Below are 27837 nucleotides of genomic sequence, written 5' to 3'. Positions count from 1 at the left end.
GCTGACAGGCATGTGAAACCAATGCCTACACGAGCAGTTTTCATATTAAGTAGGGCCTCAGAAGCCACCAATAAACTAGAAGGAGCTGGTGATGTCTAGCATTGAAGGTTAGGTGTTTGTTTTGAGGGGATTTTTTTTTTTCCCTAATTGTAGGTCAAAATAAGTTGTTTTAATGAAATAACTTGACTTTCAGAGGTACTGAAATCCATCAAATCTCTGAAAGGTTCAGGACTTCAGAAAACCAGGTGATTTCTTTTCAGGCCTAGCTATTAACATGGATAATTTTTAAAAATAATTTTGTTTGAGTTTCTTCAGCAGCTACTTCAGGAGACATTTCATAGTCCTGACACTTGATCAATTCAAATCAGTGTTAAACCTATCGCTTTCACCCACAGTACATTCACTCCAAACTGGAAAGTGAGCATCTTATATGTGTAATCACTGGGTGTAGTTCTTGTAAGGCGATGCTTTGACTTGTGATGCAGCACATGTGCTAGAGATTAACTGGAAACTACTTTTAAATATTCAGTATTCTGTGTGATAGTATCAATGATCAAAGATGCAGAGAAATTCTACTTATTAATTAATAAACCAGGCTTTAAACCACAGATACGGAACAGCCAGAAATAGGAAGCTGTCATTCATGAAACATAAATCAGCATTTTCCATTTCTTTTCCCACCTAGCTAATCACAAACAGTAATGAACCATGGACAAAAAAATTAATGGCTTCTTGGGGAAAAAATCAATGCCAAATTGGCCTACTTAACCAATTGATAGTAATTGCATAAAGAACATTACCTAAACTTCAGTTTTCTGACTAATTACAGTAACAGGGAAGGCGTGAAACTAGGAAAGAAAAGGGAAGGGATTCATGATATTTTTTATGGCAAAACCTGCAAGGGAAATTGAAAAGCCTAGTCATACTTATATTGATTTTGATAGTCACAGCAGATTCTCCAAGCTGTATGAATTTTTATCACAGATCACTCACATACAAATATTTACTTTCTTAATGGACATTTTTCCTTGAACGAATGCTAAAATGTGCACTGAAGCAGAAGGTTATAAGTTAATTGCTATTGTCATTTCTACTCAATTACTGCCTACACTAAAGCTGTCATGCAGTAAAGGCAAGAGAGAGAGAAGCACCACCGCTAATGGTGAATTTCCGAGCTTTTATCACTGTGTCAAAACATTATCATTCTGTAATCACAGGCTTTCATGCAAAATAGCTCAAATGGCAGCAAAATCCTGATGCAAAGCGTTTTTAAATATCAGCTTAGTGATGGCAAGGAACAGGATTAAGCACTTAAGCGCTGCTTAAGTTTTTAGTAAGCTGGTACTTAGAGGAACTCCCAACCTAAGCGTGGGCCAAGCTTTCCATTGCATGGGGAGACAGGCTGCTCCGAGGGGGGCTACGCTCTGCGTAGGCAGCAGGAGGGTGGTGGGAAAGCAAAGAAGAGGACTGATCCAGTAACACAAGGAATTTGGCACTTCCCCCTGATGGATATTCACTGCCATGAAGTCTTTCCTGGAATTCGGCTTCAAAGTTTGGGGACCGGGAATCCTGGCGTTCATCAAGAACACACAAAGCCAAGTTTATACTGCTTTCCCGTGCCTCAGGTTTCTAAACCCAAGTTATGCTCGGAGTGCTCTTGCTAACAAGACACCAGGGTTGCTCTCTGGCTTTGTGAATATTAAAGCCACCTGTATTACAGGATGAAGCCCAACTAAAGATGCTGGAAGAGATCTGGACCAGAGTACCTCTTAGGGTGAGATACATTCTCCTGGAAAGGAGGAACGCACGCTCAAATCTCACTTCATAAAGAAGGAATTTCACCCCTAAACCGGACTAGTGATCCAGCCTCTTGGGAGAGGAGTTTCCTCCTCAGGCTCCACAAATCTAGCTTGTGGTTTCCTTAGCACCTGCCTAGACTCAACTCTTGCTATTCTGTGAACTATCTTAACTTCTAAAATAAGCTCAAATTAAATGTGCTGCCTATATGTCACTTCAGTAGTTTATTTTTGGCTAAAACTAGTTATTTAACAGTGTCAAATTTATGAATGAGTTTGACTATTCTGCTGCATAAATATTTCAATAGAAAAAATTTAACGCCAGTTCCACAGCTGAATTCATCAACTCCTTTCAACCTCAGTCCCATGCTTTCCTGTCTATCACAGTTCAGCCCTGAAACAGAGTAATCTGAGACATACAGAGGGTGCAGGGGAGAAGACATCATAGTGTTAATGGGTCATGACAGCAGATAATGACACATCAGTGTATTATTATTATATTAATAGATCCACAGCTACCCAAAGCTGCAGTCATTAAACAGCAGCTGAATCTACCTATCCAATTGTGCATGGATATGGACATTTTGGATATGGACTTTCAGATATGGACATTTTTGTATGGCATTTGCAAATCCCCAAGATAGAAAGTCAGATTAGCATTTGTTATTTTTAGTCACGTTCGGCAAGCACGCACATTTACCACCCCTCTGCTTATGTGTAACCTTCACTCCACACAGGAGGCTCTGCTCCTATCTGCAGGCCTTTGTATGTCGCATTTAGATTTGCTTTCTGCAGAAACCAGTAGTGCTCACAGCAAAATTTCACCAAGACACAGGCTCGCTTGTAAGAAGCAGCGTTTATTATAGATGTATTTACATTCCTCAGCAGTTCTTTCCCCTTCAGTCACTCAGACATGATTCTTTCCCTGGAAATGAAGCATGAAAGTGTGGGAAACTATTCACAGCTTGATGACTGCATTTCCTTAGGTCTGCGAGCCAAATTACTAGGAGTGTGTGAATACACAGAAAGCTCATTTACAAATTAGGCTGTTAGAAAACTTGGATCCAAAAAGAGACATCTGTGTGTTCTCTGTGCTACAAATACTTGTGTTAAGTTGCCTAAAACTGCTTGTTTCTTTGGGTACTGGGTGATACTAATTTATGAAGGGGTTTTCTTAGATACTTATATCAAAAAAGCCCCCACAGCCATTTACAAATAATAATTTCTTCTGCTTCTGAAATGTCCAAGGAATATCGCTGGGTCAAACCATCAACCCGTTACCGGACTCCCTGGGTCTGGAAACCAGAGCAGGAGGGGAGAGCATGCAGCACTGTACAGTTCCCAGGTTGGGTGTTGGAGCGTGTCTAATATTGACCACTTCTCCTTCAGATTTCGGGATGAGCCTCCCCATCCCCAGCTACAAGGCAATGATAACAGAGGCGTGTAACGGATACATTCCCCTACTGGTCTTACAAACAGTACTGCAGTTTTCAAAGTACTTGCTGTAGCACCAAAGAAAAACAAACCTCACAAACCTAAAAGAAGAGTTCAGCCAAATGGCTGAAGTCTTGCATTAAATCCGGCTAAGGAGAAAACTTCCAACAAGTGTTAATTTATGGTGCTTATAGCAGTGACTACCAAATCCTCCAAGTACTCTACACACAGAGATTAAAGCCTGCCAAGCCAACCTGAGTCAGGGTTTAGTTACCAACTCATTAAAATACATGGAATTGACATGGGTGAATTTTCTTGTCTGCTTTCCAAATCCCAGCTTTTATGTTTGTGCTACACAACTTTTACACGACTCAACAAACATTCAGGAATCCAGGTTTTTAGACTTTTTTTTCTTCACTTAGGATCAGATTTCATCACCAATACTGCATGTATTACTGATCATGGCAAGATGAATAGCTGGAATCAATTTTATTATAAGAACCATTTGTTTGTTTGAATTAATTCTTGGAATAATGAGTAATTTGCTTTACCATTAGAAGGGATGACGGGCACCAGAACTTGTGGCAAATCATCATTAAAAACAACAGCTGTTTTATTCACACTATCAAAGAAAATTTAAGCCTAATGTATCTGGGTGAAAGCCAGGCTTTCACTGAGAAAAGAGTAAAATATACCTTTAATTGAGAGGGTCTCTTCTATTTTACAGGTCTATGCTGACAGTATGTGCTTCCCCAAATTAGGAATAACCTTCAGAGACAAAGAACAACTGAATCAAATTATACTGTCTTACCATATTTAATGGCATGATTTTCTGTTAGTTATGTTGTTAGATGAGCAAGTATTTTCATCTAAAACTTGGTAGTGGGAGAAAGCCAGGTAGCTTGTTGCGGAATCCCGTCTGACCTCATGTTTATTTGGTTTATAAATTGGTGTTAAGTGTTGCCCCATAAGCTGAATCCCATCACCTGAGCAGCTCTCAACCCTCCCATCCTTTCTCAAGTCAAAAACAGAAACGTGGTTTGGGGATTTTGTTCACGTGGAATCATAGGTTGCTCATTTAGAAATTATTACAGTACAATGGATATCCCATTATACATTTTTCAAGCAAAACTCCTTTGGTTAAAAACTAAGACATGTTTTGAAAAATACATTGCTTTTGAGGAAAATGGCGGTGAATTTTTCCATAGGGAATTTTGGGAATTCATTTGAAATAACCAAAACTGAATTTTCCTTCCAGCATTATGAGTTTCACATTATTTTATGTGATGTTTATGTATGTAAGTTTCTGATGAGCCCTGACATACAAAAGCCTTTATATTATCTTTAAAATAAGGAGAGTCATTGCTATCCAGAAACAACTGAAAACCTCTTCAACTTACCTTCTTCTAGACCAAGGCCTTTCTTCACTGTATTTTTACAAGTTTCTTCCAGGGGGGGACACCTTGTTCCCCAGGCCCCCTCCGGCCTGTCTGTCCCCAGGCTGGCCCCAGGCGAGCGTGCTCGCAGCTCCTCCCTGCGCAGGCCGGTTTGATTTCCCTCTTCCACCCTTTCTCATTTCATCCTACCCAGGATTCTGAATTCTACTGAATTCTTCCCAGGACATAAAGCAGAAATCGTTTTTGAACGAAGTAGGACACGCAGAAACCAAAATGTCTGTCCGTGCCTTGGGTGCCCGGGCGCTGGCCGCGGGGCTGCAGGGGAGGCTCTGTGAGGAGCCTGTGAGGAGAGGCTGGCGCTGCCCCGTGCCGGTTCCGGCCGGTTCCGGCCGGTTCCAGCCGGCTCTGCAGCAGTCCCACCGCCCGGCGCAGCTGAGCCCCTCGGCGACGCTGGCGGCACCTCTGGGAAAGCGGATTTAACAACGGGCAAAAGGCTGCCCGGGAGCGAGGAGTGAGGGAAAAAAATGTGAGAAACAAGCCTGTAACAGCAGGAGGGGGAGAGCGGCTGGGTGGGCAGCTGGCCGAGGCCAACCCGCCACAATCAGAGAAATTCAGCCATTTTTGATGAAGAGAGAGTATTGTGTTCCATTTTTCTCCCAGTTGGTGTATTTAAGAACAGCAAAGAGAAGAGGAGGGGCAACAATCTCCTTACATATATATTCAGAACAACAATTTATTTCCAGTAACAGATAGTGGTTCATACTACTGGCCCGGTTTCACCACGGCAGTGGAAAGGAAACAAATGCTTTCCTGATGTTGCTGACACCCATTTGGATACCGCTGTTAGGCCTTCTCTCCTGTCACGGGACTCTCTCTCTCTCAAAAAAAAAAATCCCTGTAGACAAGCATTTGCCTTTCCAGTGAGTTCTCCCCCACCAGGAGACATCAGGCATGCTTTCTGGTCTTGTTCAAGTCTTTCTCATGAATCAGCAACTGGAAATGTATCACCTCAGCCCAGACAGGACCTTAACCTTTTAAAAATTCTGCTTTTAATTAGTTGGCTCATCTTTCTTACACAAACATCGCCAGGACTGTGAATTGGGGAGCGCAGGAAACGCTCATCACGCTGCAGAACAGTGGAAAGGTCAGGGCAGTCTCCGCTGCTGCCTTAAATAGGCACTAGAAAAGACATGAAAGGTAGGTGCAACGGCAAAGCCTGCAGCACAGGTGGAGAATGACACTTCAAACTATTTTTTTGACAAGTGGTGTTTCAGTAAACAGAGATGTCCCTGTCTGGAAATATGCCATGTGGTCTTCCAGCACGAGCCCTCTTTGCTCTGCTTGCTCTCACAAGGTGGCAACAGCAAGATGAATGTCGGCATGGTCAGTAGCTGTACGTCTTTGCTCGTCACACCGACGAGTTCACTGTTAAATGCCCATTCCTCAATGATTTGATCTTGGCTCACAGGAGAAAGAAATCCAGTTATGTGTGTGGGAAACCTCAAGTGCTCAGACAGAACACAACACAGTGAGAAGCCGTGTCCTCCACCCAGCCTTGTCCCGCCACTTCCGTATGAGGGAATACGGTCCATTTCCACCAAATTTATAGGACCTCGAAAATGCCAGAAGTCCCTTTGCCTCTGAGAGAGCAAAGCTATGAGACACGTGGGTAAACTAACCAGGCAGAGACTATCAGGACTAAGCAGGGAACAGGTTTTGCATTTTAACAGCTGAAATGCAAAACTTCTGAGTTCACTAGGGATTAAACTAAAACCTTTGTCTCGAATCAAAAAGAAGTGGGGGTTTTTTGTTTGTTTGTTTGCATTTTTTTTTGTATTTTTAAAAAAATAGTGCTTTAAGGATTTAAGAGAAACATAATTTCCAAATCGTTCTTTAAAAGTCATCATGAAATGCTTTAAGATTTTCAAAAGTCATCTATTCAATTTTCTAGTCAAAAACTATTTGCCTAGTACTATCTAGATTTGTAAACCTATCGGGACTCTCCAACTAATATTTAGGTCTCACTTCAGGCTTGGGACAGTGCAACGCAAACCCGGCTCCACTGAAATGGTCAGCGGTCGAGCGAGGACGGGGAGGCACCGAGGTGGGAGCGGCGGGCAGAGCAGCACCGGCAGACGTGCAATAACACCAGATCAGTGAGATTCATTTATTTTTATTTTCTTCACTGTTCTTTAAGGACCAAGGTATTATGAAGGTCTATAAATTACAGTTTCCTTATTGCAATTTCAGTGTTTTCCTGCCACGCGTGCTCAGGAAGGACAGAAACTCCTGAAGCCTATTTCTGCAGTCCCTCTGTTTAATACCACATTAATAAAGGACTGGGTTTAGGCTTTGCTGATATTTTTAAAAACATACATTAACTCTATCAATTACGGATCACATCTTGTAATATATTTAGAATTGTTTGAGACTATCCTAAGAAACTGAGGCGTTTAGTTAGAAAAGAAATTACCTTAGTCTCTTTATGGGCTTCTAAAAAATCTCTTAGAATCTCTCTATCTACGTGTTTAAGTTGTAGGAATATCTTAGGAAAACAAGTATCTTTTGATAAGGTAGGAACAATTTCTCCAACTTTATATATATAACTATATATATATATATAAAGTTGATTGAGATATATATATAGTTTTATATATATAAAGTTGATTGAGATATCTGTATATATCTCTATCTATCTATCTATCTATATCTCAAAGGCAAGTGGGTTTTTTTGACTGTCAAAGACTCATGTATAATTTTGGGAACCTCAGCTATTCCCTAGTCAATGGCTTCACAGCTCCGAGACAGTTGTGAAAGCTTATTTATGGCAAAGCATCAACATGTTTTCTTTGACTTTGTACAGAGAAGGGTAGGATTGGTCTGGTTATTTTTTTTTCTCCCTAAAGGAGAGTTGAGACCAAGAGAAACATTTGACCAAGACATTTCATAAAAGGTAAAAAAGCTACTGAAAATTATGTTAAGAGTCGTGTCACACAACCAGCCCTCACAACAAACACTGCCTCTGGTACATGACACTCATCTACAATTTTTGTTATATGCACTGGAAAATTTTATGTAGAAAATTTCAAAAGTGACAAACATTTTATTACCCCACAATTAAATAGCAAATTAGTTGGAAAAAGCATTAAATCTAATAGCACTTGTAGGAAGGTCCCCAGAAGGTCTAATCTAGAAGAACTGAAAGCATCAGTGGAAATGGAAGGTTCTTGTCCCAACCTGCATTTGTAACCAAGCCTGATTAAATCACATCAGAAGCGGGGAACTAACTGGAGTGTTGAGTGCCCATTTTATGACATCTTAAGGTCAGTTTAAAACTCAGCTAAAACTTATCTGAATGTCTAAAATGTATATCTATAATACATAAAAGCTGACAAATTACTTCAGCAGTTTCTGCATAGGACCTATACTGGCTTATGTATTATGTCAGTTGAATCATTGCAAATGATATACAAGCACAAAAGACATGCATGATTTTTGTTAATAATTTGTTCAAAATGATATTTAAAGAAAAAATTCAAGACTTTCATGGGACCAATTAATTATGTTATGCACAACATCTTCCTAAAGACACAAACAAAATTCATTAATTGATTTTCATGTTTTCATGCAGCTTACATTTGAGGGAATATTTTAATTTAATTAAGCTCTTCACCATTGAAAGATGTTAGTGTAATCTTAATGATCTAGCAGTGAAATTGGAAATGAAGTGCGAACTCATTTACACTGTCAAACACATATTAAATGGAATAATTTGTAATTTCTGTGATATGAGTTGGATACAAATCAGAGACCTTTAGCTGAAGCATTGTATTTCTTTACCAGTAATTTCTGACAATCAATAGTATCTTAGAAGAAAGCCATATTACATATATGTGCCCTGCATCCTCCAATTCATCTGATACTCTCCCTTATCAAACTGTGCTTTTAATTGCTCACAGCTGGGATTTTTAAGGATATGTGCCTGCATCAAGATGTCATGAAAAGACAGAAACTGAAAAAAAAATCTCAAGACAAAAAAAGCCCGTATGCATTTGATCATGGACAGGGTTAAGATACATTGTTTTCTCTGTAAAAAGTCCTAGAAAGCTAAGGAGACAACATCTTGCTGTGCACTAAAATAAACAGGACTGCATTGGGAAGAAAGGATGGGTTTGCTTATGAAGTATTTGCTCAGAGCACTAAATTAAAGCTCAGCTAGTTAATTTAATTATGATATTTTCTAACTTTCTGAGAGCCTGGTTTTACAATTTATGCAACTTTTGCATTGTGTCACGCAGCACGCGTTCACACAAATGCTATAGGCTCTCATTAGCAAGGTTCAGATATCAAACACCCTTCTGAGGGCACCGTAGCCTTCATTCTCCTGTCCCGTACCTATGGAGCCTTTCACTGCCGGGTGACAGAGGCTTCCCCACGCCCACCCCAGCAGTCCCCTGCTTTCCCTCACATGGTGGGGTTTCCCCACGATCTCTGCACAGTGATGCCTTCCAGCTCCCAGACCAGACTCTTCTCTAGCAGGTCTTCCTACATGAGAGTTCCTTCTTCTAGGTTCTTCTAGATTCTAACTTTGATATTGCCTTCAGTTTAGCGCCTTAATTTAACTGCTGCTGGTTCTTAGCCATTTAAATCCTCGATCTACCTCCTCCACTCCCCCCTCACCCTCACAGCTCTAGAAACACCTAAAGCCAGGAACCCCCTTTTTCTCTTGTGAGTTATGCAGGCTTTCTTTCTCCCCAGTCCCAGCCATGCACCTACACTTTTTCAACTGAAGACCGAAGTTTTGCCCATTGTCCAAACTGGCTGTGATCACGGCAGTACTGAGTCCAAGATAAAGAGCAATGTCTCATGATTCGCACTCAGAGCTTTGCTGCCCATACAGCTCCTCCCTGAATTGCAGGAACCAAGCCTCGTTGCTAACACAGCCCTTCATTGCAGCGCAGCTTTCACAGCAACAAGCATCTTGGGGTGGGTGCCCTCACTGCCTCTGAAATACAGGTCTGAAGTATCGCCAGTCAGACAGTCCAAAAAAAACCCACCTTGAAAGATAGCGCCTTTGTCTGAAAACATAGCTTTTCACTTGTAAAAGGCGTAAATGGCATAAGGTTTTTCAAAATGGAGTTGCTACCTAGCTTCATTTCTAATATACTAAGCCTAAGTATATAAATTCTCAGTGAGTGAAATGAGTGACAGGATTTACAAAGAATGTTAGCTCTGAAATACTGCGCTGTCTCATAGTCTGAAAAAGCATTGATGTAGCTGGGAGAACAAATAATCCCAAAGCGGAAAGCACACTTTCAGTTTTCAATGTAAACAAAAATAAAGCCATAAAAATGATGTGGTAACATACAGATCTAATCATACATGCTGTTTCTGCTTCTGTATAGTTTTGCTGCACCGCTTAATAGGAAACGTTCGAAGTGAAGAGCTGTCACCCACTGCCACTGAACCTGCAGCTCATCCTTTCTCATAAATTAGCAGAACTGTAAAGCTGCAACTATTACAAGCTTTTTAAACACTTAAAATAGGCCACTTATTACTTTCCTCCTTTGGCCAGCAAGTTAGTTCTGCAAATACTGCAAGTTGATTCCAGTAGAGAAGAGAGAGGTTGGTACTTCTTTGGTATGACATTCTCTATTTAGAAGGGTTTTCTTTGCAGCAGAAATTTGTTGTCACAGCACTGGTTCCAGCTACTGTGCCAGAATATCCAGTTTCCAGCCAAAACATCACATCTGTACTTTTGAATTAACCTTCTCGGCTTAACTTAAGGTCACTTCATTTTCTCCTTCAGCATCATTTAGCCATTTTCCCTCACAATCCCCAGAACCTCATGGTACTTCCAGTTCCTGCCATGTTTCACTTCCCTTCACGCCTCCTCAAATGCCCTTTCAGTCTTTTCACATTTCTACTCAATTCTCTCCTAGCTGATCTTCTTGTTTCCTGGTTCCTGTAGGTCTTGGCTGAGGTTTTCCTTCTGCTTACGCCTTTCGTTCTGCGGATGGTCGTGCAAGCTCTTCTCTACGACTGCCGAACTACTCTTGAAACAGGCGCATGCACAAAGACCGCACCTCAGGTCTGCACACAGCCATCATTGCCTGAGAGTGGGACACCCAACTGTGCCTCGCCTGGCGCGTCCCTTGAGGGCAGGCTCCCACCCCAGGCTCCCCCACGGGCAGAGTGCCCAGCCAGAGCCCTGAGGCTCCTTGTGTGCAAGCCCCGCGGTCCCTTTTCCTTTCTCCTCCCTGACAAATCTCCAGAGTCAATGAGGACACTGCAGACTGAGATCTTACCTGCTTTGCTGCTACAGGCAACCTCTTGGTCCAGTATACAGGAAACAAACCCAGCAAGTGGGTTTTTTTTTTAACATTTTCCTATCATGAAGAAAATCAGCTGGTGAGGTATCCTACCCTTTTCAGTTTGGTGTCATCTTCTAGAACAGCAAGTTTTGCCAGAAACTTCTTTTCAGCCAGAAGCACCTATTGACTTCTAACATTTTCTGGTACAGGATGGCAGGTCTGATATAAAATTTGAATGGTGGCTAATTGACTATTTCAAAGTAAAGGAAAGATTTGCTAGATATCCCCAAAGTAATTTTGGATTCATTTATTTTCTTTTATTTCAAATAAAAGCATGCTGTTATAGTAATGTGTCACAGAGTTCACAGTAAATCTCAGCGAATCCTATAATGAAGCCCGCTGTATTTGCATATGCAATTAATACTGCATATGGTAGCATTCGGTTTGTTAGTTATCTCTTTAAACAGTGTTCAGTAATCTGCACTTCAAGAAGTAACACACCACATAAAGCTTTTGAAGTGCTTTACAAACATATTTCATTAATCTTCAGCAACTTCTTGAGGTGCACATTATCATCCTTACTCTACCAATGGATAAAACTTTGCACAGAGAATTAATGTACAATTTTTCAAAGGCATTTAGTGCTTAACCCTTAATAAGGCTTAAAAACCTGGTCATTAAGGTCCCAGAAAGAAACCGAAAAGATCCAAACACTAGCAATTGAAACAACTAAGGCATGGGAATATTTCCGCATGAGGAGAGATCAAATAGAGTAGAGCTAGTTAAAAGAGAACGAACATATGGGGAAGGAGGCAGAAGCAATCAGAGCACAACTTGCCAGTGCCTCTTCCCTCTTCATCATGGTTTAACAGGAAGCTGCAAGTGGAGATGCAGTGAAATTCAAAGGCAGGTCATTTAAAAAGGAAACAATACTGCGTACAGCTAATGCAAAGCCATGACCGTAAGACCTCTGTAGGGCAAGAAAGGGCTGGGGCCTGGGCCAGACCTGGAGACACAGTGCCAGGCGCAGGGGGAGGCAGGAGCCCACATCCCCACAGCTCAGCAGCAGCGTCTCCCCTCCGCGAGGCTGTAACTCTGGCTCAGCCTCTCCACGGGCTGTGGGAGAAGTCAGCGTGAGCAGCAGCTCTCAGTGAGCTCCCCTCGTCACCCTGATCGTGGCTGCTCCCTTCAAAAACACTTGTGCTCCAAATAAATGCAGCATGCCTTCCTCCTCCATCACCCTGCATAAGGATACAAACAAAGCAAAGATATACCATTATGTTGGCTAAAATACATTGCTGGAACCAAACCTGCTTTAGATTGTTAACAAAGAATACACCGTGCAGGGTTTGGAAAGTATCTCCCAGATGAGATATTAATTCACAACTCTCTGGGAGAATTTTATACTTTGCTTTTTAACCCTACCACTTCTCTTCCACTGAGGTTTCCTGCTCCTGCCTCTGCAGCTGTCACTGCAAGAGTCCTTAGGTCACTGAGGAGAAAAGTATGAGATGACGGACTGCATCTGTGCCTTTCAGAAGAATAGCAGGAACAAAACAGGCTTGCAGCCAGGGCTGAGTGGCCCGCAGTTTGCACGCAACTTTTCCAAGGGCTCTGAAGAAGGTAGTCTGGCCTGCTGTCATCAGAGTTGTAAGGAGGGGAATTATTTGATTACTGAAAGTATTTGGTTTCTGAAATCAACAGGAATAATACCTCCAAGATGAATGTCTGAAATCCATACCGTAGGAGAAGGTGCTAGCTGGGAAAAAAAGAAACCTTGGCTCCTATCATAGTAGAGAGTTTAATAATCCAGACTGCCAAATCAGGAAGATAAGGGGAATGCAGCTTTTCTGTGTGTGAGTACGTGAAAAAATGACCTTGGGCAAGAAAGACAGCAGCCTCTAGGAAGTGGTAATATACAGGCATGCCTGGCAAAAGCATCATATTGCCAACAAACTTGTCAAATTCAGGAATTTTTTTCACATAGGACATGGAAAAAACCAACTAGAAAAGGGGTCATCCAGACCGGATTCTAACCAAAAGTATGGAAACTGATAAAATCAATGACACGGGACTAGATTTTTTAATAGGGAAGAAAGAAGTTAGAGGATACTTAGATAAGCCAGAGGTTTTGAAATTGGCTGGGCCTGATGTAATTCATCTTCAGCTGATGAAATCTCAGGGCTGTTAGCAGTTATTGGCAACCCAGTGTTGAAGAACAGGGATGAGGTGCAGAAGACTGAAACAAGATAAATACGCTTCCTGTCTTTACAATAGGCAGAGGATGAGGAGATGGGGAATTAGATATCTATAAGCTTAGCTGCAGTTCCTAGAAACAAATAAAACCAAACAATTGGTAAGCAGAGAGAAAAATCACAAGAAAATGAGTGGCTGCCCAATTGGATCTGTTCAGAGTAATTGGTGTCAAACCAATCTCGTTTTCTTCAATAGTAAGACAATAGATTTTGTGTCACATCTTGATTTCTCTAAAGCTTTTCACAGTATTTCATCTCACTTTCTTGTATATAAGCTAAGAAAACACAGTCTGGATGAAAATACTAGGGGGTGGATGCAGAGCTACTTGAAAAACTACTCAGAGTAGTGTCAAAGGTTCATTCTCAAAACAGAAGATACAAAAAACCTGAGCCTCATGGGGGGCTGTCTTAGTCTGGTCTCAGTCATTATGAATTAGTGTACTTACTAGATTTGCAAATAACACCAAGCTGGGAAAGGGGGAAAATAGGTTGAAGAGCGAATGTAGATTTAAAAAATATCTTAAAAGTTGAAGTCTGAAAAACACCAAAACCAAGTTTCTATTGGATAAGAACAAATGCAGAAATCTACACCTATGCTGGAATAATCATCTGCACAAATGTAGGGCGGGAAAGAATTTTGCTGGTATTAGAGCTCCTTAAAAAAATTCCGGAGCTATAAAGGATCAAAACTCACATGTTACAAAAACCAGGCAAACGCTCTTCTGGAAGTGCAAGCACAGAGATAACGTGCGAGACAAATGAAATAGCCCTTCTACTCTTCTCCACACTATCAAGGCCTCAGCTGGAGTACAAGATCCAATTTTGGGTCATGCACACTCAGAAAGATATAAGCCAATTAAAGAAAGTCCAGAGCAGTGAGAATGATCAATAGTCTAATAAGACCTAAGCAAACTGAGGTTGCTCAGGAAAGGAGAGACCAAAAAGTGATGATAAGTACACAGAAGACCAGTGCGGAGGAAGAGGTTAATCTATTCCACATGTCCTCGGTGGATGAGAGAAGTAACAAGCTTCAAGTTTAGCAAGGAAGAATCAATTTGGTATGAGGAAAATGCTTTCCACTGGAGAAGGTAAGAAAACACTGAAATAAATTGCCAAGAAACTGTGGAGCCTCCGTGTTGGGAGGGTTTTATGAACGTGCCAGAAAACAGCTGCCAGAAGCAGCCTTGGGGCAGATGTATGGATCAAATTGGGTCCACAGGAGTCTATGCTATCGCAATGCCTCTGCTGCCTTATGCCTACGCTGCAGTCTGCCAGCTCACTTTCATACAAACCATGGGAAAATAATCAAAAGCACAGATATTCTGTATTCGGTATGGAAACTACCTAAAAAGGGTACCTTCCCCTTTCCCGCTGAAGCGCTTCCACACCTATACATATACTCTATACATACTTGTAGGTATTAAGGGCCATTAGGAGATGCGATAGATAAAATTCCCAGCAAGAACGTGCAAGGTCAGACAGAAAGTCAGTGACAGAGCAAATAACGCTGTTTCCTCTGGCTCAGGCACCCTTGCTGTCGCCAGCTGCTCACTCTCCCCTCAACTATTTTAATATGGATGTACAATGTTCATTAACCTTTCTCACCAGACCAGAAAACTAAAATCCAACTCCACTTTCCTGAGCTGCTCAGGAAGTTATTGCTATCTTGTTCCCATGCATAAATTTAGAACCAATTTAATTTTCTGGACAGTAAATTGTTAATTATCAGAGCTCAGGCAATAAAGCTAGATGTTACAGAATTACAAGCTCTGTAACAGCTAGTTGCCTTAGTCTGGGACACATCCAGCCTGACCACACTCTGCCGGAATTAGCACTCACTGTACACCACAGGAAATAATAATAAAAGAAGTACCTATTTGCACCTCTCTGGGCCCGGTTCCCCACACAATATCTTAACACAAAACCATGCTCAGCAATGAAGTGAATTCTCTCTGTGTTCCTACTGGTGCACCCTGGGGGACACTCCTGGGTCACGTCTGGAGGTAACTTGCTTCTGCAGCATGGGCTGTGGCCTGAAAGCGTCATTTATTAACAACCACCCTGCTACTGCACAGACCCAGAATTCAATGCAGTTGTAGATTTTTCCTGCTTTCCTGGCTTTTGGTACTTTACTAAGTTTGCTACAGGGAGTCCTGCAAGTATTCTGTGGAGTAAATGCTCTATGGGGTACCTGGTGGCCTGTGACTGGAAAGGGCTGGACTTGACCTCAGCACCGTCCCTTCTCAGGTTCCTTAAGCTGTGCTCCTAGCTAAATCTGGAGTTGGCCAGCAGAGCCCCTGGGTGCCGACTCTGTGCTCGGCTGTTCCTCCCACCCCCCCTTTTCTATTTCCATCGCCTGTGTCCTGGTTTATGGTGCAGGGTGGCTGTCATATTGCTTCACTTTACTGAGAGATTTCTTTATAATTTGCATGCATGTGTATTTGCGTAATGGCATGCTGTGGAGTTCAAAGCTGTTTTCTCCCTTTCAAAGTAGTCCTGGCGTGTAAGTTGTCCCAAGTCTGATGTGCACCAGGCTTGTATTTTTGTTCTGATTGAGTACTGCTGCACTATATTCTTTTTAAAACTCGAGCTATTCTGGGAGAGGTGTATAATTTAATATGTTCAATAGATTTCTTGTCAGGCATTCACGTACAACTTCCTTCATCTTGCACTCAGATGTTTGATTTTCCACAGTAATTGGATTTGCCGCATTTGTGTTTACTTTTATGACCTATGGTAAACGCTGCTTTTTTACCGGAGGACTATTAAGGGGTTTGCCGAAGCCTACAGTAACCTACCATGTAGGTTTTCTGAAACTTATAATGTTAGTTTTCAGGCAATTCAGACTCCTTTTTACATAGGGTATTAATGTACAAATTAATATAGCCTGAACACTACATTAAGCAAAAGCTCTTCTGTACAACAGTGGTGTAATATTATTAACCTGCTCTATGGCTAGATGCACGGCAATTCAGCCTATTTGCAGTGGGCCAGCCCCAAGTATCCAAGCAGAGACCAGGAAGAATAACTTTGCTCACGGGAATTGCTCTAAAGCCCATTCACAGACAGAACTGGCCTCCCCACTGAAAGCAAAATGAGAAATCTGAAGATACAGCACAGAGGAGACCTTCAAACCTTCTGCAGGGACACAGCCAATGTCCCGAGGAACTCAGAGCCATGAAGCTGATCCAGGACTGCAGAAAACAAAAGCTGTGAAGATGAGCACTGTACGACATCTGAAGCCTACTCACACCAGCTCTGCCTGCAAAACTAAAATCAAAATAAATAATCTCCTCTGCAAGCATTATGAGACCTGCTAAGGACAAGTGGAAGACTGTTACTATTGGGATGGGGGGGCTGCCATCCCAGCACTAAGCAAGCAGGCTCTCTGCTTCTGCCAGCTTTAGTAGTACATTACCGAGTTCTTTATTTTGGAACCAGTTTCCTTTCCTGTTGAACAGATGTGGGAGAGTCAGAGCTGCAGGGATGAAGGCAGGTAAGGAGAGAGGCCAGGAGTAATGATGGCTTAAAAGCCAGAGCTTTAGCACAGGGCACACTTTTAAATTTGTCTCTGATGCTTGCACTGGTGGTCCTCAAGTTTCTCCTACAGGTCCCATCACATTTGTTTTCTTTCTTCTTCTCAACAATATGTGCGTGTTGTATCTGGGGTTGTCATTTGTGCTCAGTACTCACAGTAGCTGCTTTCAACCTTTTCCTTTTGTATTTAAAAAGCCCAGCTGGGAGTTCTAAGCAGCTGAGCTCAAAAAGATGCTTTTAAAATCAAGAAGCAAAAGTGCAAACAGCTGCAGGGAGCACTATGGAAGCCTTCAAAAGGTGCAGAGGAGCATAAATGCTCCGGTACAGCCTGCTGATTCACTGCTTGTTCGTGCAGGATGCAAACCCGCCAGCAGTGGCTGCACTCTGCATGGCAATCTAGATTGGCTTGTTCTGACCACATGCTTCTCCTGAACACCTTAGCAGGGACAAGCTGGTTGTGGGAACTTGGTCCTTCCAGCATTCCTCACTATTCATCAAACTCTCTGGTCTGCAGGGAGTCTAAGTATAGCATCCTCAAGTTTTATAAACATGAAGAGAAAAATCAAGGAAAGCAAGTGCCCAGCAGTTAAGCTGGACAGCGGATGGTGAGCAGATGGCCAGTAACAGCCAATGCTCCTCCTGACAAGGAGAAACAAGCCAGCATGCAATCCTGCTAGGAATTAAACTTAGGTCAACAGGAAGCAAGTGACACGTTCCGGTTCTTGGGAAAGAAAAACAGAGAAAGCAATTACTGGAGCTATTCTTACTTACAAAGGGGAAAAACCATCATGTTAAAGGAAGCAGATAAGTGATAGCATGGGCAACAGATTCAGGTCTCCCAAGTTCCAGTACTGTGTAATGATTTGTTTTTATGATCCTAGTAAGTTTTCAAGTTATATTAGACTGGCAGAGCAGCTCGCTTGCTGTCCTAGACCTGATGCCCCTTGCGTTGCAATGTATCTCCCCCTGCCAAAAGAAAGCCCCAAGGTGTGTCCACCAGCTGCTGCTTATGCAGACATCAGCCTGCCTTGTGCACGTGCACTGGTCCCACACAAGGAGGCCCTTAAGGACTGGCCATGGACAAAGTGGGAGAGCAGAAGGAGCCCTTTGGTCCATAGCTTCTCTTTGGTCCACTGAACTCTGACCTGTCCATCCCCAAGGCTGTATTTAACCTCCTGAGATGCCACAGAAGTTCTTTTTCTTCAGGCTATTTCACTTCTGTAGGCTCTCTTTATCCTTTTTTCCAGTATGGGAAGATACCTCCTGAAGTGGGATCCTTGAGGCCCTCCTCTCATGTTCATTTCTGGGCTGCCTCTTCACCCTGTGCTTTTTGGTTCATACAAGGCAACAATCCTCCACCCTCAGAAGATAACCCCCATTCTCATACAGTGTATAAATGCTGTGGCATCTGATAGAACTACAGTATATCACCACTGAGGTAGAAGAAAATGATTTACCTACATTTTCCATGAAATACATTAATTCAATATATATTAACCAAGGCACTACAAATTAGCGACTGTATGTGAGACAATGTGAGCTCAAAGCATTGGAAAATGTGCTATAGAAAGCACAATATTTTGAACTGTATGAGAAATGAAAACTAAGATGCCTCACAGTTTTATGGAGTACCTCTTTTTTCTTTGCCTCCTAAAATATGCATGTTCTACAGTAAAATTTTCACAAGAATGAACTGGGGGAAAAAAAAAAAAACTTTCTGAAAATGCCAGAATTAGGTCACCTCAACATTATTGGGATGTTTATTGAATTCATATTTTTCCACTTCATCAAATGACACAATAGAAGAAATTCTTTAAGAATAGTGACAATTCAGAGGTCAGGACGAAAGGCAAAAAAAGGGGACAATTTCGACAACTGGTAAAATCCTTTGAATCCAGAACTGAACTATGAAGCAATTTTAAGCACAGAAGCATCCAGTTAGGACAAAAGTGGGTCAGGTGTTTAATGGAAAAGCACAGACTAAAGCAGAAAGTTTTTTTCCACTTCACAGTACAGCAAACTTGGATTAAATAACAAGCCCAAAGCTAGAGGCTTTTGAGATATAAAAATAAAATTGACAGTCTGTCAATATGAACTTGGTATTAGTTAGTAAGTAGAATCCTGTGAGTGCCCCAGAGAGATGATGTCCACCACAGTGGACTCTGTGGGAATTGTGGGGCCGCAGAAGCTCCCCTAACCTTTCAGAAAGATCTGAGATGATGAAGCTGTAAATAGAGACAGGCTTTCCTATCAGCTCACCATATCTTGCATCCAGTTTCCACCTGCCTTGTCCTATGGCAGGATTTTTTAGTGATACTTACGTTCCCTTTTGAATGGAGGTACAATGCTGACATGGAGCCATGCACCATTACCGACGTGTTAACAGCAGCTCCGCCAACACAACAGCTTGCAGTGACACTCAGAGCTCACCCTTTCTTGTGCTGATACAATTTCCCCTGGGGACATGCATATACTAGCAGCTCCTGCCTGAGAAAAGAAGTCTCATAATTTTTTGGAGACCAATTAGGATGATAAATCCTAAGCTGTTCCAGTTATGAGCTTCTTTAAGTTTTCCCAGCTCCTCTTGAGCTTTAAAATGTTCCTCTAGAGCCTCCCAGGGCACTGTCTCCAAGGATGCCCACTCTTATGCTCAGTGGCATCATGTATCACCATGTATTTGTAAATACAAATATTTTAATCTAGTTAGGATACGAGTATGCATCACTAGGGAGAGCCTCAGTGTCTGCAGCACTGGGCCTGGCCGTACTCGCTGTACACTAACTGCAGCTCAACAGCAAAGCCCACTCTTTCCCCCCTAGCTCAAGGGCCTGCGTGGGCTCTGGGGCAGAAGTAGTTTATACAACTGGAGCATGAAATTTTGTGCTATGTGTGAGGCTTTTTTATTATCGCTATTATTTTTAACTCCTTTGTTGGGTGTTTAGGCAAAGAAGCTGCCTGGTATGCACTTGAAGGGACAGAGTACCAATTGCTCATAGTCACAAGACACTAATGTAGTAGCCAAAGAGGTTGTACGTGCTTCTCCCTGCTCAGACACCATGAAGCAGTGCTTCAGCATGGCTGAGGGAATCTTTTACACATTTTGTCATGTTGGGTTGACGGTTGGACTCTATGATCTTAAGGGTCTTTTCCAACCTTGACGATTCTATGATTCTATGATTCTATGAAACCTATATAAATCTTTTCATAGTCTACAATTTTAGTGAATATGGGAAATAGTGTAATTATTAATGTGAATGTATCAACATCTCAGAAGTCTTCTCTCGATGAAAACACCAAAGAAATTAAGTGAAAAACATTCATGAAATACTTCTTTTCTTTACAAGAGTTCTAATCCAAATCATGACACAAGTGAATTTGTGGTTGCACGAGCGTATTTAAAGCCCCATTAAACAGGGCATTTCACTACCTCACAGCAAAACGACTCCTCATCCCCACGTAGTGTCAAAGGCGAAAAAATTGTTCTGCTTTCGTTAAAAAACAGACACCGGCTCCACTGGTGTCACAGCTATTCACACACAGTGGCCACTGCAGTCCACCTGCAACTAAACCTACTTCAAGCTAAGCTGAAATAAATTATTCAAACTGCTTCATTATCTCATGAGATAAGAATATAGAGTGGTTTGATCACACCTGTATTAAGTGGGATTTTTAAAGGTTATTGAAACTCTTTACAATATTATTTTAAGGGGCAATAAGTTAATCTTACATTGCGCCAAAGCTGCCTCTGCCTTTGAGCAAAGAGCTCTGCTTATAAAACCCAACTGAACAACTGGACTTCATATACAGCCTCCTTTTATATGTACACAGATCACCTTCCTCACAAAAAGGTTGATCAAACAACACTTGAAATGAGGGCAGTGACCCTTAAATCAAAGTGAAGAAAAAGCTGTGTGCACACTGCATCTGGAAGCTGTGCAAAGTTGGTCACAAAAATCAGGGCCATAATACAACGTTTCCTGTTTCAGGAGAAAACCCGCGTGAAGAACAGCGTGAGAATTCTGCAGTATTCTTACAATTCTGGGTGACTCCTCATTTCCCTGCTTTTGCACAATATGCTGGATGGGCTAACTTCTGCCCCGACTCCTCTGTCTAAGAGACAAGAGGACACACGATCACCCAGAGCACCACCAGCGTACAGGCTGTTCTGCACCTCCTCACTGGACTGAAACCTTCAGCATGGAACAAGGAGGTGTGGAAAATGAAGGAAAGGGCCTTGGAATTCTGTTTAAAAAGGAGCCTGGATGAATGGCACAAAAAGGCCCCCATGCCTTCAGGCTCCAGCTCACAGCCCGATGCTGACAACTGCTTGGGCCAAGGCGGGCAGGCTACCGATCTGTGCAAGGAGAAGCCTGGGTGTTTAACGAGAGGCAGTCATACCAGCCCGGCATGTTCATTAACCTGGGTCTTTAATTGACATGCTCTGCAGGTGGATACTTTATTTCCGAGAGACTCAGCTATTTACAAATTCCCTCAGTGGAGGAGACTCTTGTAAGGAACTAAACAAAACCCTTCCAACTAACCGATCCAAAGGAAGAAATGACAGTGCTGCTGCCTGGTGCTCTCGGACCTTCCCCAGACCACCTCAATCCAGCGGCACCCTGTGCCCGCTGCGGGTCTCAGCCACACACTGCGATTTATCATGGCACATGTAAGGAGCACGATCACAGAACGTGACTCACCGCGCAAACAGGTTTCCAAGATAAAGTACGTGTTTTAGCGTTGCCTTTCAGGAGGAAAGGAAAGAATGCTCAGGACTGGTTAAAATGCCCGCTTGCCATTTGTGCTGCCAAGGTCCATTTGGGTTTGTCTCGTCACCACATTTGGCCCTCAGCTACAACTTACCCTTTGGTCTCCTCTGATACGTGAAGCAGGTTAGCCCCGCTTACATCTTTTCTCCCTCCACACTCTGAGCTGCCTGATGAGAAGACGTCAGGCACATCTAGATGATGTGTAAGAAACAGACCTTATCTCTCCCCAAAAGTCAACCCCACTCCTATCAGAATTATCAAATCCGCTCACCCTCCTTGCTGATGTCCTCTGTCTAGGATGTTTGGTAAACTGAAATAGCAGCTGATATAAACACAGACTGTCTGCCAGAATAAAAATAACCTTTTTGCTTGGTATAGAGGAAGACCAGGAATGACAGCAGTGTGCCAATGAGGGAAATTAATTCCACTCAGCCACTGTGATACAAGACAACACTGAAAAATGCATTTAGAAGGCAGAATTTTTAGAATGCTTTTAGAAGTTCTCTTATCTTATGTAGTAGTAGGAGTCAGGGAAAGACTGTCCTTGCCCATCCTGCTCTACCTGCAGCGCACGCTCCTCCCCACCGGAGAGAAGAGGTACATTCTTCTGCTCTAACCTGCTTTGCTGCCTTCATCTTGACAGCTTATTAGGAATTATACACTAAGACAGAATCTTATTTTGTTACTTTCTACATCTGAAGGAAGTGTGTATGGCTGAGGAGTACGCTGAATATGAGAAGGGTGCAGCTGTGTATTTACCTGGAAAGCACCAAGCACTTTCAGTGGAAAGATTTTTCTTTCAAAGTGCAGGTGATAAGCAGAGATGTAAAATATCCAGCTGATATTACAAACCAAGAGCAATGTAAGAGTAGTGGAAAAAAGTTAGGATCCTGTTTCTGCATTACACCCACCAAGTCTCCCGTGACGATCTCTCACCCAGCTTCTAAGGAGTGAATTAGATGATCACTATGATGAGCCCGTCCGTGGTGGCAGAGCGAAGAGAGAAGTTTATTATGTGCACAGCAGTACATAATAGCATACACTGTTAGCAGATTCTCAGGGTTTAAAGTCTACTGATTTAGTACCTTTCCATTTAAAAGTTCCAAGTATTTTATGGTCAAGGTTAAGGTTGGGGGAAACTGAATCCGGTCATTACTTTTAACTCCATTTTACATATGACTAAATTGAGTATGGAGAGAAAAAGATATCCTGTCTGTCTGAACATCATCTTGGAGAAGTGAGAAGAAAACCTCTGACACACTCCTGTCATGGTTAGGACATAGAAAACCATGGCAGACAGTAGCAAACAAGCTTATTTCTGTCCAGGAGGTCCTTGTGCTTTGGTTATTCTGTGCTCACCAACAGTGGCACAGTCCTGTTAGCTGGCTGAGTGCACAAGCACACAAGCGATTTGCAGGCCAAAGCTCCTCTGTCGGTATAAATGCTTTCTAAAGATTTCATCAGCCACTCAGAAAGCCAAGAACGTGCAACAGGTAGAAATCCTAAAGCTGGATGAGTACTTGCTACAAACAGCTCATACTGAGTCCACAGCTGAACGTACACCCCCAAAATGTGTTTGTTAATGACACCAAATAACACCACTCAGACAGCCCATTTTTAGATTAATTGCAATAACTTGGTGCAGACCAAAGCAGAGGTGCTGACCAAGAGCTGGAGGCTCTCTCGAAGGCAGGTTGTGTGGCATGCTGTGGGCAAAGGAGTGTGCACCAAGGGCGTACTGAGTACCAACACGTACGAGAAGAGAAACAGCAAACAAGCGTGCTGTAACTGCTAGGGCAACACAAAGAGAGTATTACAGCTCTGATAACGATTTCCTTTCAGCCAGCGAGCGTGCGACAGCTGGCCAGCTCTGTTGCCTTTTGCAAGTACAGTATGTATCTCAGTTCATAAAGGCAAATGCATACACGGAGTTGTCTCGTTTGATATTCTGGAAGATGCTGTTTTGGCTCAGTCTATCCACAGCCAGTCCTGTACACTCAAGGACAGCCCTCTGAGCTCGCGCAGGGGCACTGGCATGATTAATTTTTTTTTAAAGAGGACGAGCAGTCACGGATGGGTCAGATAGCGGATTAGCAAAGAGAGAAACCTGAGTGTGGGCACCAGAAAATACAAAATCAGGCCTTGCAATCTATTCTGTGACCATGTATTTCTAGCAGTGCTCTTGGCTTTTGTTGCGTAGAAGTGCTGGCGGAGTCCGAGATGTCCTGCTCGTGTTCACATGCTCCATCCAGTTAGCCGCACACAGAGCCATGCGTACCACAGCAGCAGCATTCGTACCACTGCCTCAAGAGCGCTGCAGCTGGCTTTTATGCAAAACCCCTTGTCCAATACCCAAGAGCTGCCGAACAGCCAGGCTGGAGCAAAGCAATGTATGGGAAGTGAGCCAGGGCCTAGTCATAAAAAAGGCACCTTCTTAAAGAAAATAAAGGAGGAAAATGAAAAGGAGCTAAGAGATTTGAGGAACAGATGGCTAAAAGTTCAATATTACATGCTATCAGAATTAATATATGGGTGTTCAAACCAAACTGAGACTACAAAGTCCCCATGGAGATTTAAACTTCCATTGTCAAGAGAATAATTTCATCAGTCTGCCTTTCTCTGGAGACCCTTAGCATCCCTTCCCCTTCCCAACACATCGCCGCTGTACACTGGGCATTGCAGACACTGTATAGTCGCTCCCATGCAATGGTCACAGGAATGCTATTTCCATAACATCAGTTGTCACTATATGGGAAACACCTAGACACAGTGCCTTTCACAGGGTAACTACGTACACTTTACACAGTGTTACACCCTGCAGGGAACAGTTTCCATGATAATCGGCCCCCAGCGGTGTGAGCCCTCTGCACGCACAACGTGGGTGCTGCTGACCCATGGGGTTCTTCCCTGGCTCAGAGGCGGCTGCTGCTGCGCACGACCGCACGGTCGCGAGGCTGAGCATGAGCCTGGCCCCGTCTGAAGCGGTTCCGTGAAATCAGCATGCGGGGGTGGCCGTCAGCAAAGACGACTCCCTGCAAAAGGCTAAGACTTTATGTATCAAATAATGATTACAAATAATTACTGCAGAGTTGGTAGGGAGAGCAGAATATACTAGAAATGCAAGACAAATTCTGGGAGAATACTGGGTGATATTTTAGACCTGTCAGTTCATGCACCCTGCTGATTCTTGGTGCAAATTACTCACATTTGGGCCGGACTGGCCTACAATGAGCTTCTTTTGTCTTTAACAAAAATGGTTTATGAGCCTGAACATTTGTTCAGTAGCTGAGAGATAATATAAATCAGTCACACCATCAGATCACTGTACTTCCCAGTGGCAGAAGAGATGGGCATTATGCTAAATCAAAAAGAAAGTGCAAGTTTGGCTTTTAACAGCCTGGAATGACATTTCAGTTTGACACTCCCTGCTAAGTCGTGGCCAGCACAGGAGTCTTTGAAGGGGAACTGTGGCTCCTCATCACTAAGAGACAGCCAATCTCACATCTCAGGGAAGCTGGAAGCTGACTCCTGGTCTGTTGGGGGAAATTTCACTCCCTCCCTTTACCCCATAACAAATTTTGGCACCTTGTAAACCACAGGCTGAAGCTGAAAGAGAGTAATTTTCCCCAGGAACATCTAGTGTTAGGCAGCTGCTACAAAAACTGTTCTCTGCTGTATTTTAATACAAATGGAGCAGATGGGGAATGGCATGGGAGGATTTGGATTTTTTGTGAACTTTTGTATATTGTTTCAAACCCAGTTTTGGATACAAACAACAGCTCAGTTAGGAGAACTCTGAAGTCCTCCCCTTCACTCAGTTAATGACAGGTGGTTTGAGCTAACACTTTTGCAAAGCAGTTCATAAGCTCAAGTGTTCCGCATGATGTTCAGACAGGGGCACTCTCTCAGTAGCACAAAGTCTTCTCAGCTGGCTCTCTTGTCCTGGTGCCCACAAACGTTAGAGTAAGAGCAAAAGGCCAGCCAGAGCCGCGAACTCAAACTCCAAGGTTGGCTTCCCCTTTTTAGCGACAGTGACCTTCAGAAGAGCATATTCATTGCTGGCTGGAAGGGTGCAGAATTTCAAGAAGTTTAGCCTGTTTCTGCCCATGGTAATTCTGGTCCTCTTCCTCCATTTAAAAATGTATAGGTTTTAGATTTCATATTTGTAAAAGTCACTTTGAAAGTCTCTATATAGATAGTACTGATGAGTTTAAATGATAATGACAGTGGGTTCAACACATAGACAGTGTGTTAGCAGTGTACTTTTGTAAACTGTTGAATATAAACAAGCTCCACAACTGTTGCAGGAACTGCAGCAATGAGTTATCTAGGCCAAAGGCACCTTCCAGCTATTTCAGCTGCTGTTTGCTAGCACTCCATATGCTGTGCTTGAGATTTAGTATGCACCTTTCTACTGCTGTATGTATCTGATACCTGTTTTCTCTTTGCATAATGAAGTCTGGGCACAGAAATTTGTTTTCTTGCTAGGATAACCCACACTTGAGGAAGTTACATAGGAATCTACACTGCCAGTACAGTGTAGCATCATACTCTGCAAGTCATACAGGGTCAAGCAGGGCTATTAACATTAATAGAAGTTAACAGTAGTTAAAACTTTTTCTCACTAGAACGTTAAGTATAATTTCTTTGTATAACAACCAGCACACGAGCATTAAGAACTAACCTATTGTAACAGAGTCAATAGTCTCTGCTGGAAAATAATGTGTGACGACCTCATTCAAGCCATCTTACCATTAAAACAAAGCAAGCAGCAGATTTCGCAAGGACAAGAGCTTCATTTATGTTTGTGTATGCTGTACGTTCTTACACAAGGGTGGACATTGCAGAAGCAACTGCAATGAAGCCACAATTGTGTACGTGTTCAAACTACAGAGTCCGAATATGCCAACTTCACCTGAAGTTCTAAAATCTTAATGAAAACTTACTTTATCCCTTTTTCAGTATAATTCACACAGTAACCCCAATCTCCTGCTCAGTATTTCAACTTAAACTTCTTCAGAAAACAGCTAGACATCATATGATTCACTCTGAATTATTCAAATATCCCAAACCTGCTCTCTCCTTAGGGGTTAATGGTACCAAATGTGCAATTCCCCCCTCATGACATGAGTACAGCTCACAAGTATGTGAGGAGCCTGGGCACCGGGAAGATGCAGCTACCCAGACCCAAGAAGTGCTCTCTCCTAAAGATTCCTTCTTCAATGCTCTTTTTTTTTCTTTTTTTTTTTTTTTTTAAACCAAGTTGCTAAATAGCATCTGCCCTTTAAATGCATTCAGACAGACAACAAAAGGATTCCAAAAAAACAGGTGCTCAGACGGACCAATTTAGAACGGACTTTGCTAGAGCTGGAGACAGGACATTAACTGCGCATCAGATACCATATAACACTTTTCTATGATAGCAGCACAGACTTCTGAAGGCTCACAAAAGGCAGAATGAATGCACTTTTCTGCTGGCACTCTGTCTTGCTTGCACAATTTGATCATTTCAATAGATCTTGCAAAGCTAGAGCTGGTACGTAAAACAATTGCTAAACAATCTGTATTACTGCCCTAGCTTCAAAATGCTGTGCAACAATTATCGCCAGGCACCTCTTAATTAATCCAAATATATAAGGAGTAGGAAAAATACCCAAAGCAGCAGGAAGTAGGAGAAACAGGAACATGCATGAGAACTAAAATAAAGCAAACAACCAATGAATCAAAAGTTTTATAACTTTTTTCCTCCAGTAAAGTACTTGCTGCTAGTCTCCAAGGTTCTTTGAACCTTGTACTAAATGTTGTCAAGTAATTAATATGAGGCCAGAAACCTCGCCTTTTCCAGGTTGTCATGAGCTCTGAAGCAGAAAGGAATAATTGTTCGGTATCTGTGGGTAGCTGAAGGTTATTTTAATACCTGCGTACTTCTAGCTTACCATGAAAAACGACCCTCAAGTTTCTATAAAAAGCAGCTGTTCAATGTATATCATATTCAGGAACATTTAGGAACACCGTAAATCTACTCTTCCTATTAAACAGTGAGGCTATCTGCACAGACATGTTTTGATATATAGAGCTCACTATCTAAAATTCATCTCTTCTGCCTCTACTTAATATCTCCATGTTTCTACATGAATTATGTTGTTTATAAAAAGAGGGGTAACAAGAATTAAAGTATCTTTAGCAGTCAGCTCCCTCAAACCATCTTCAACAATGCATATTTACATTTCAATCGGTAGTGTTTTCCTAAAGCATACGTGAGACTAGAAAGCAAGATCAGGCAGATTTGTTAAAGATAAATATTCTGAAAGAGGGCTAAACTGATTACGACAGAA

General features: G+C 42.4%; 1 protein-coding gene across 4 annotated transcripts in view; it reads right to left on the bottom strand.

The window, feature by feature from the left end:
• KCNIP1 (potassium voltage-gated channel interacting protein 1) overlaps positions 1 to 27837 on the bottom strand; it is a gene marked incomplete at both ends in the record, with an annotated part of 442925 nt that overhangs the window by 101600 nt on the left and 313488 nt on the right. The gene's annotated exons all lie outside the window — the stretch shown is intronic.

This window comes from Platalea leucorodia (assembly GCF_965183815.1).
Source record: "Platalea leucorodia genome assembly, chromosome: 11".
NCBI classification, from domain to species: Eukaryota; Metazoa; Chordata; class Aves; order Pelecaniformes; family Threskiornithidae; genus Platalea; species Platalea leucorodia.
This window is presented reverse-complemented; position numbering and strand designations above follow the sequence as displayed.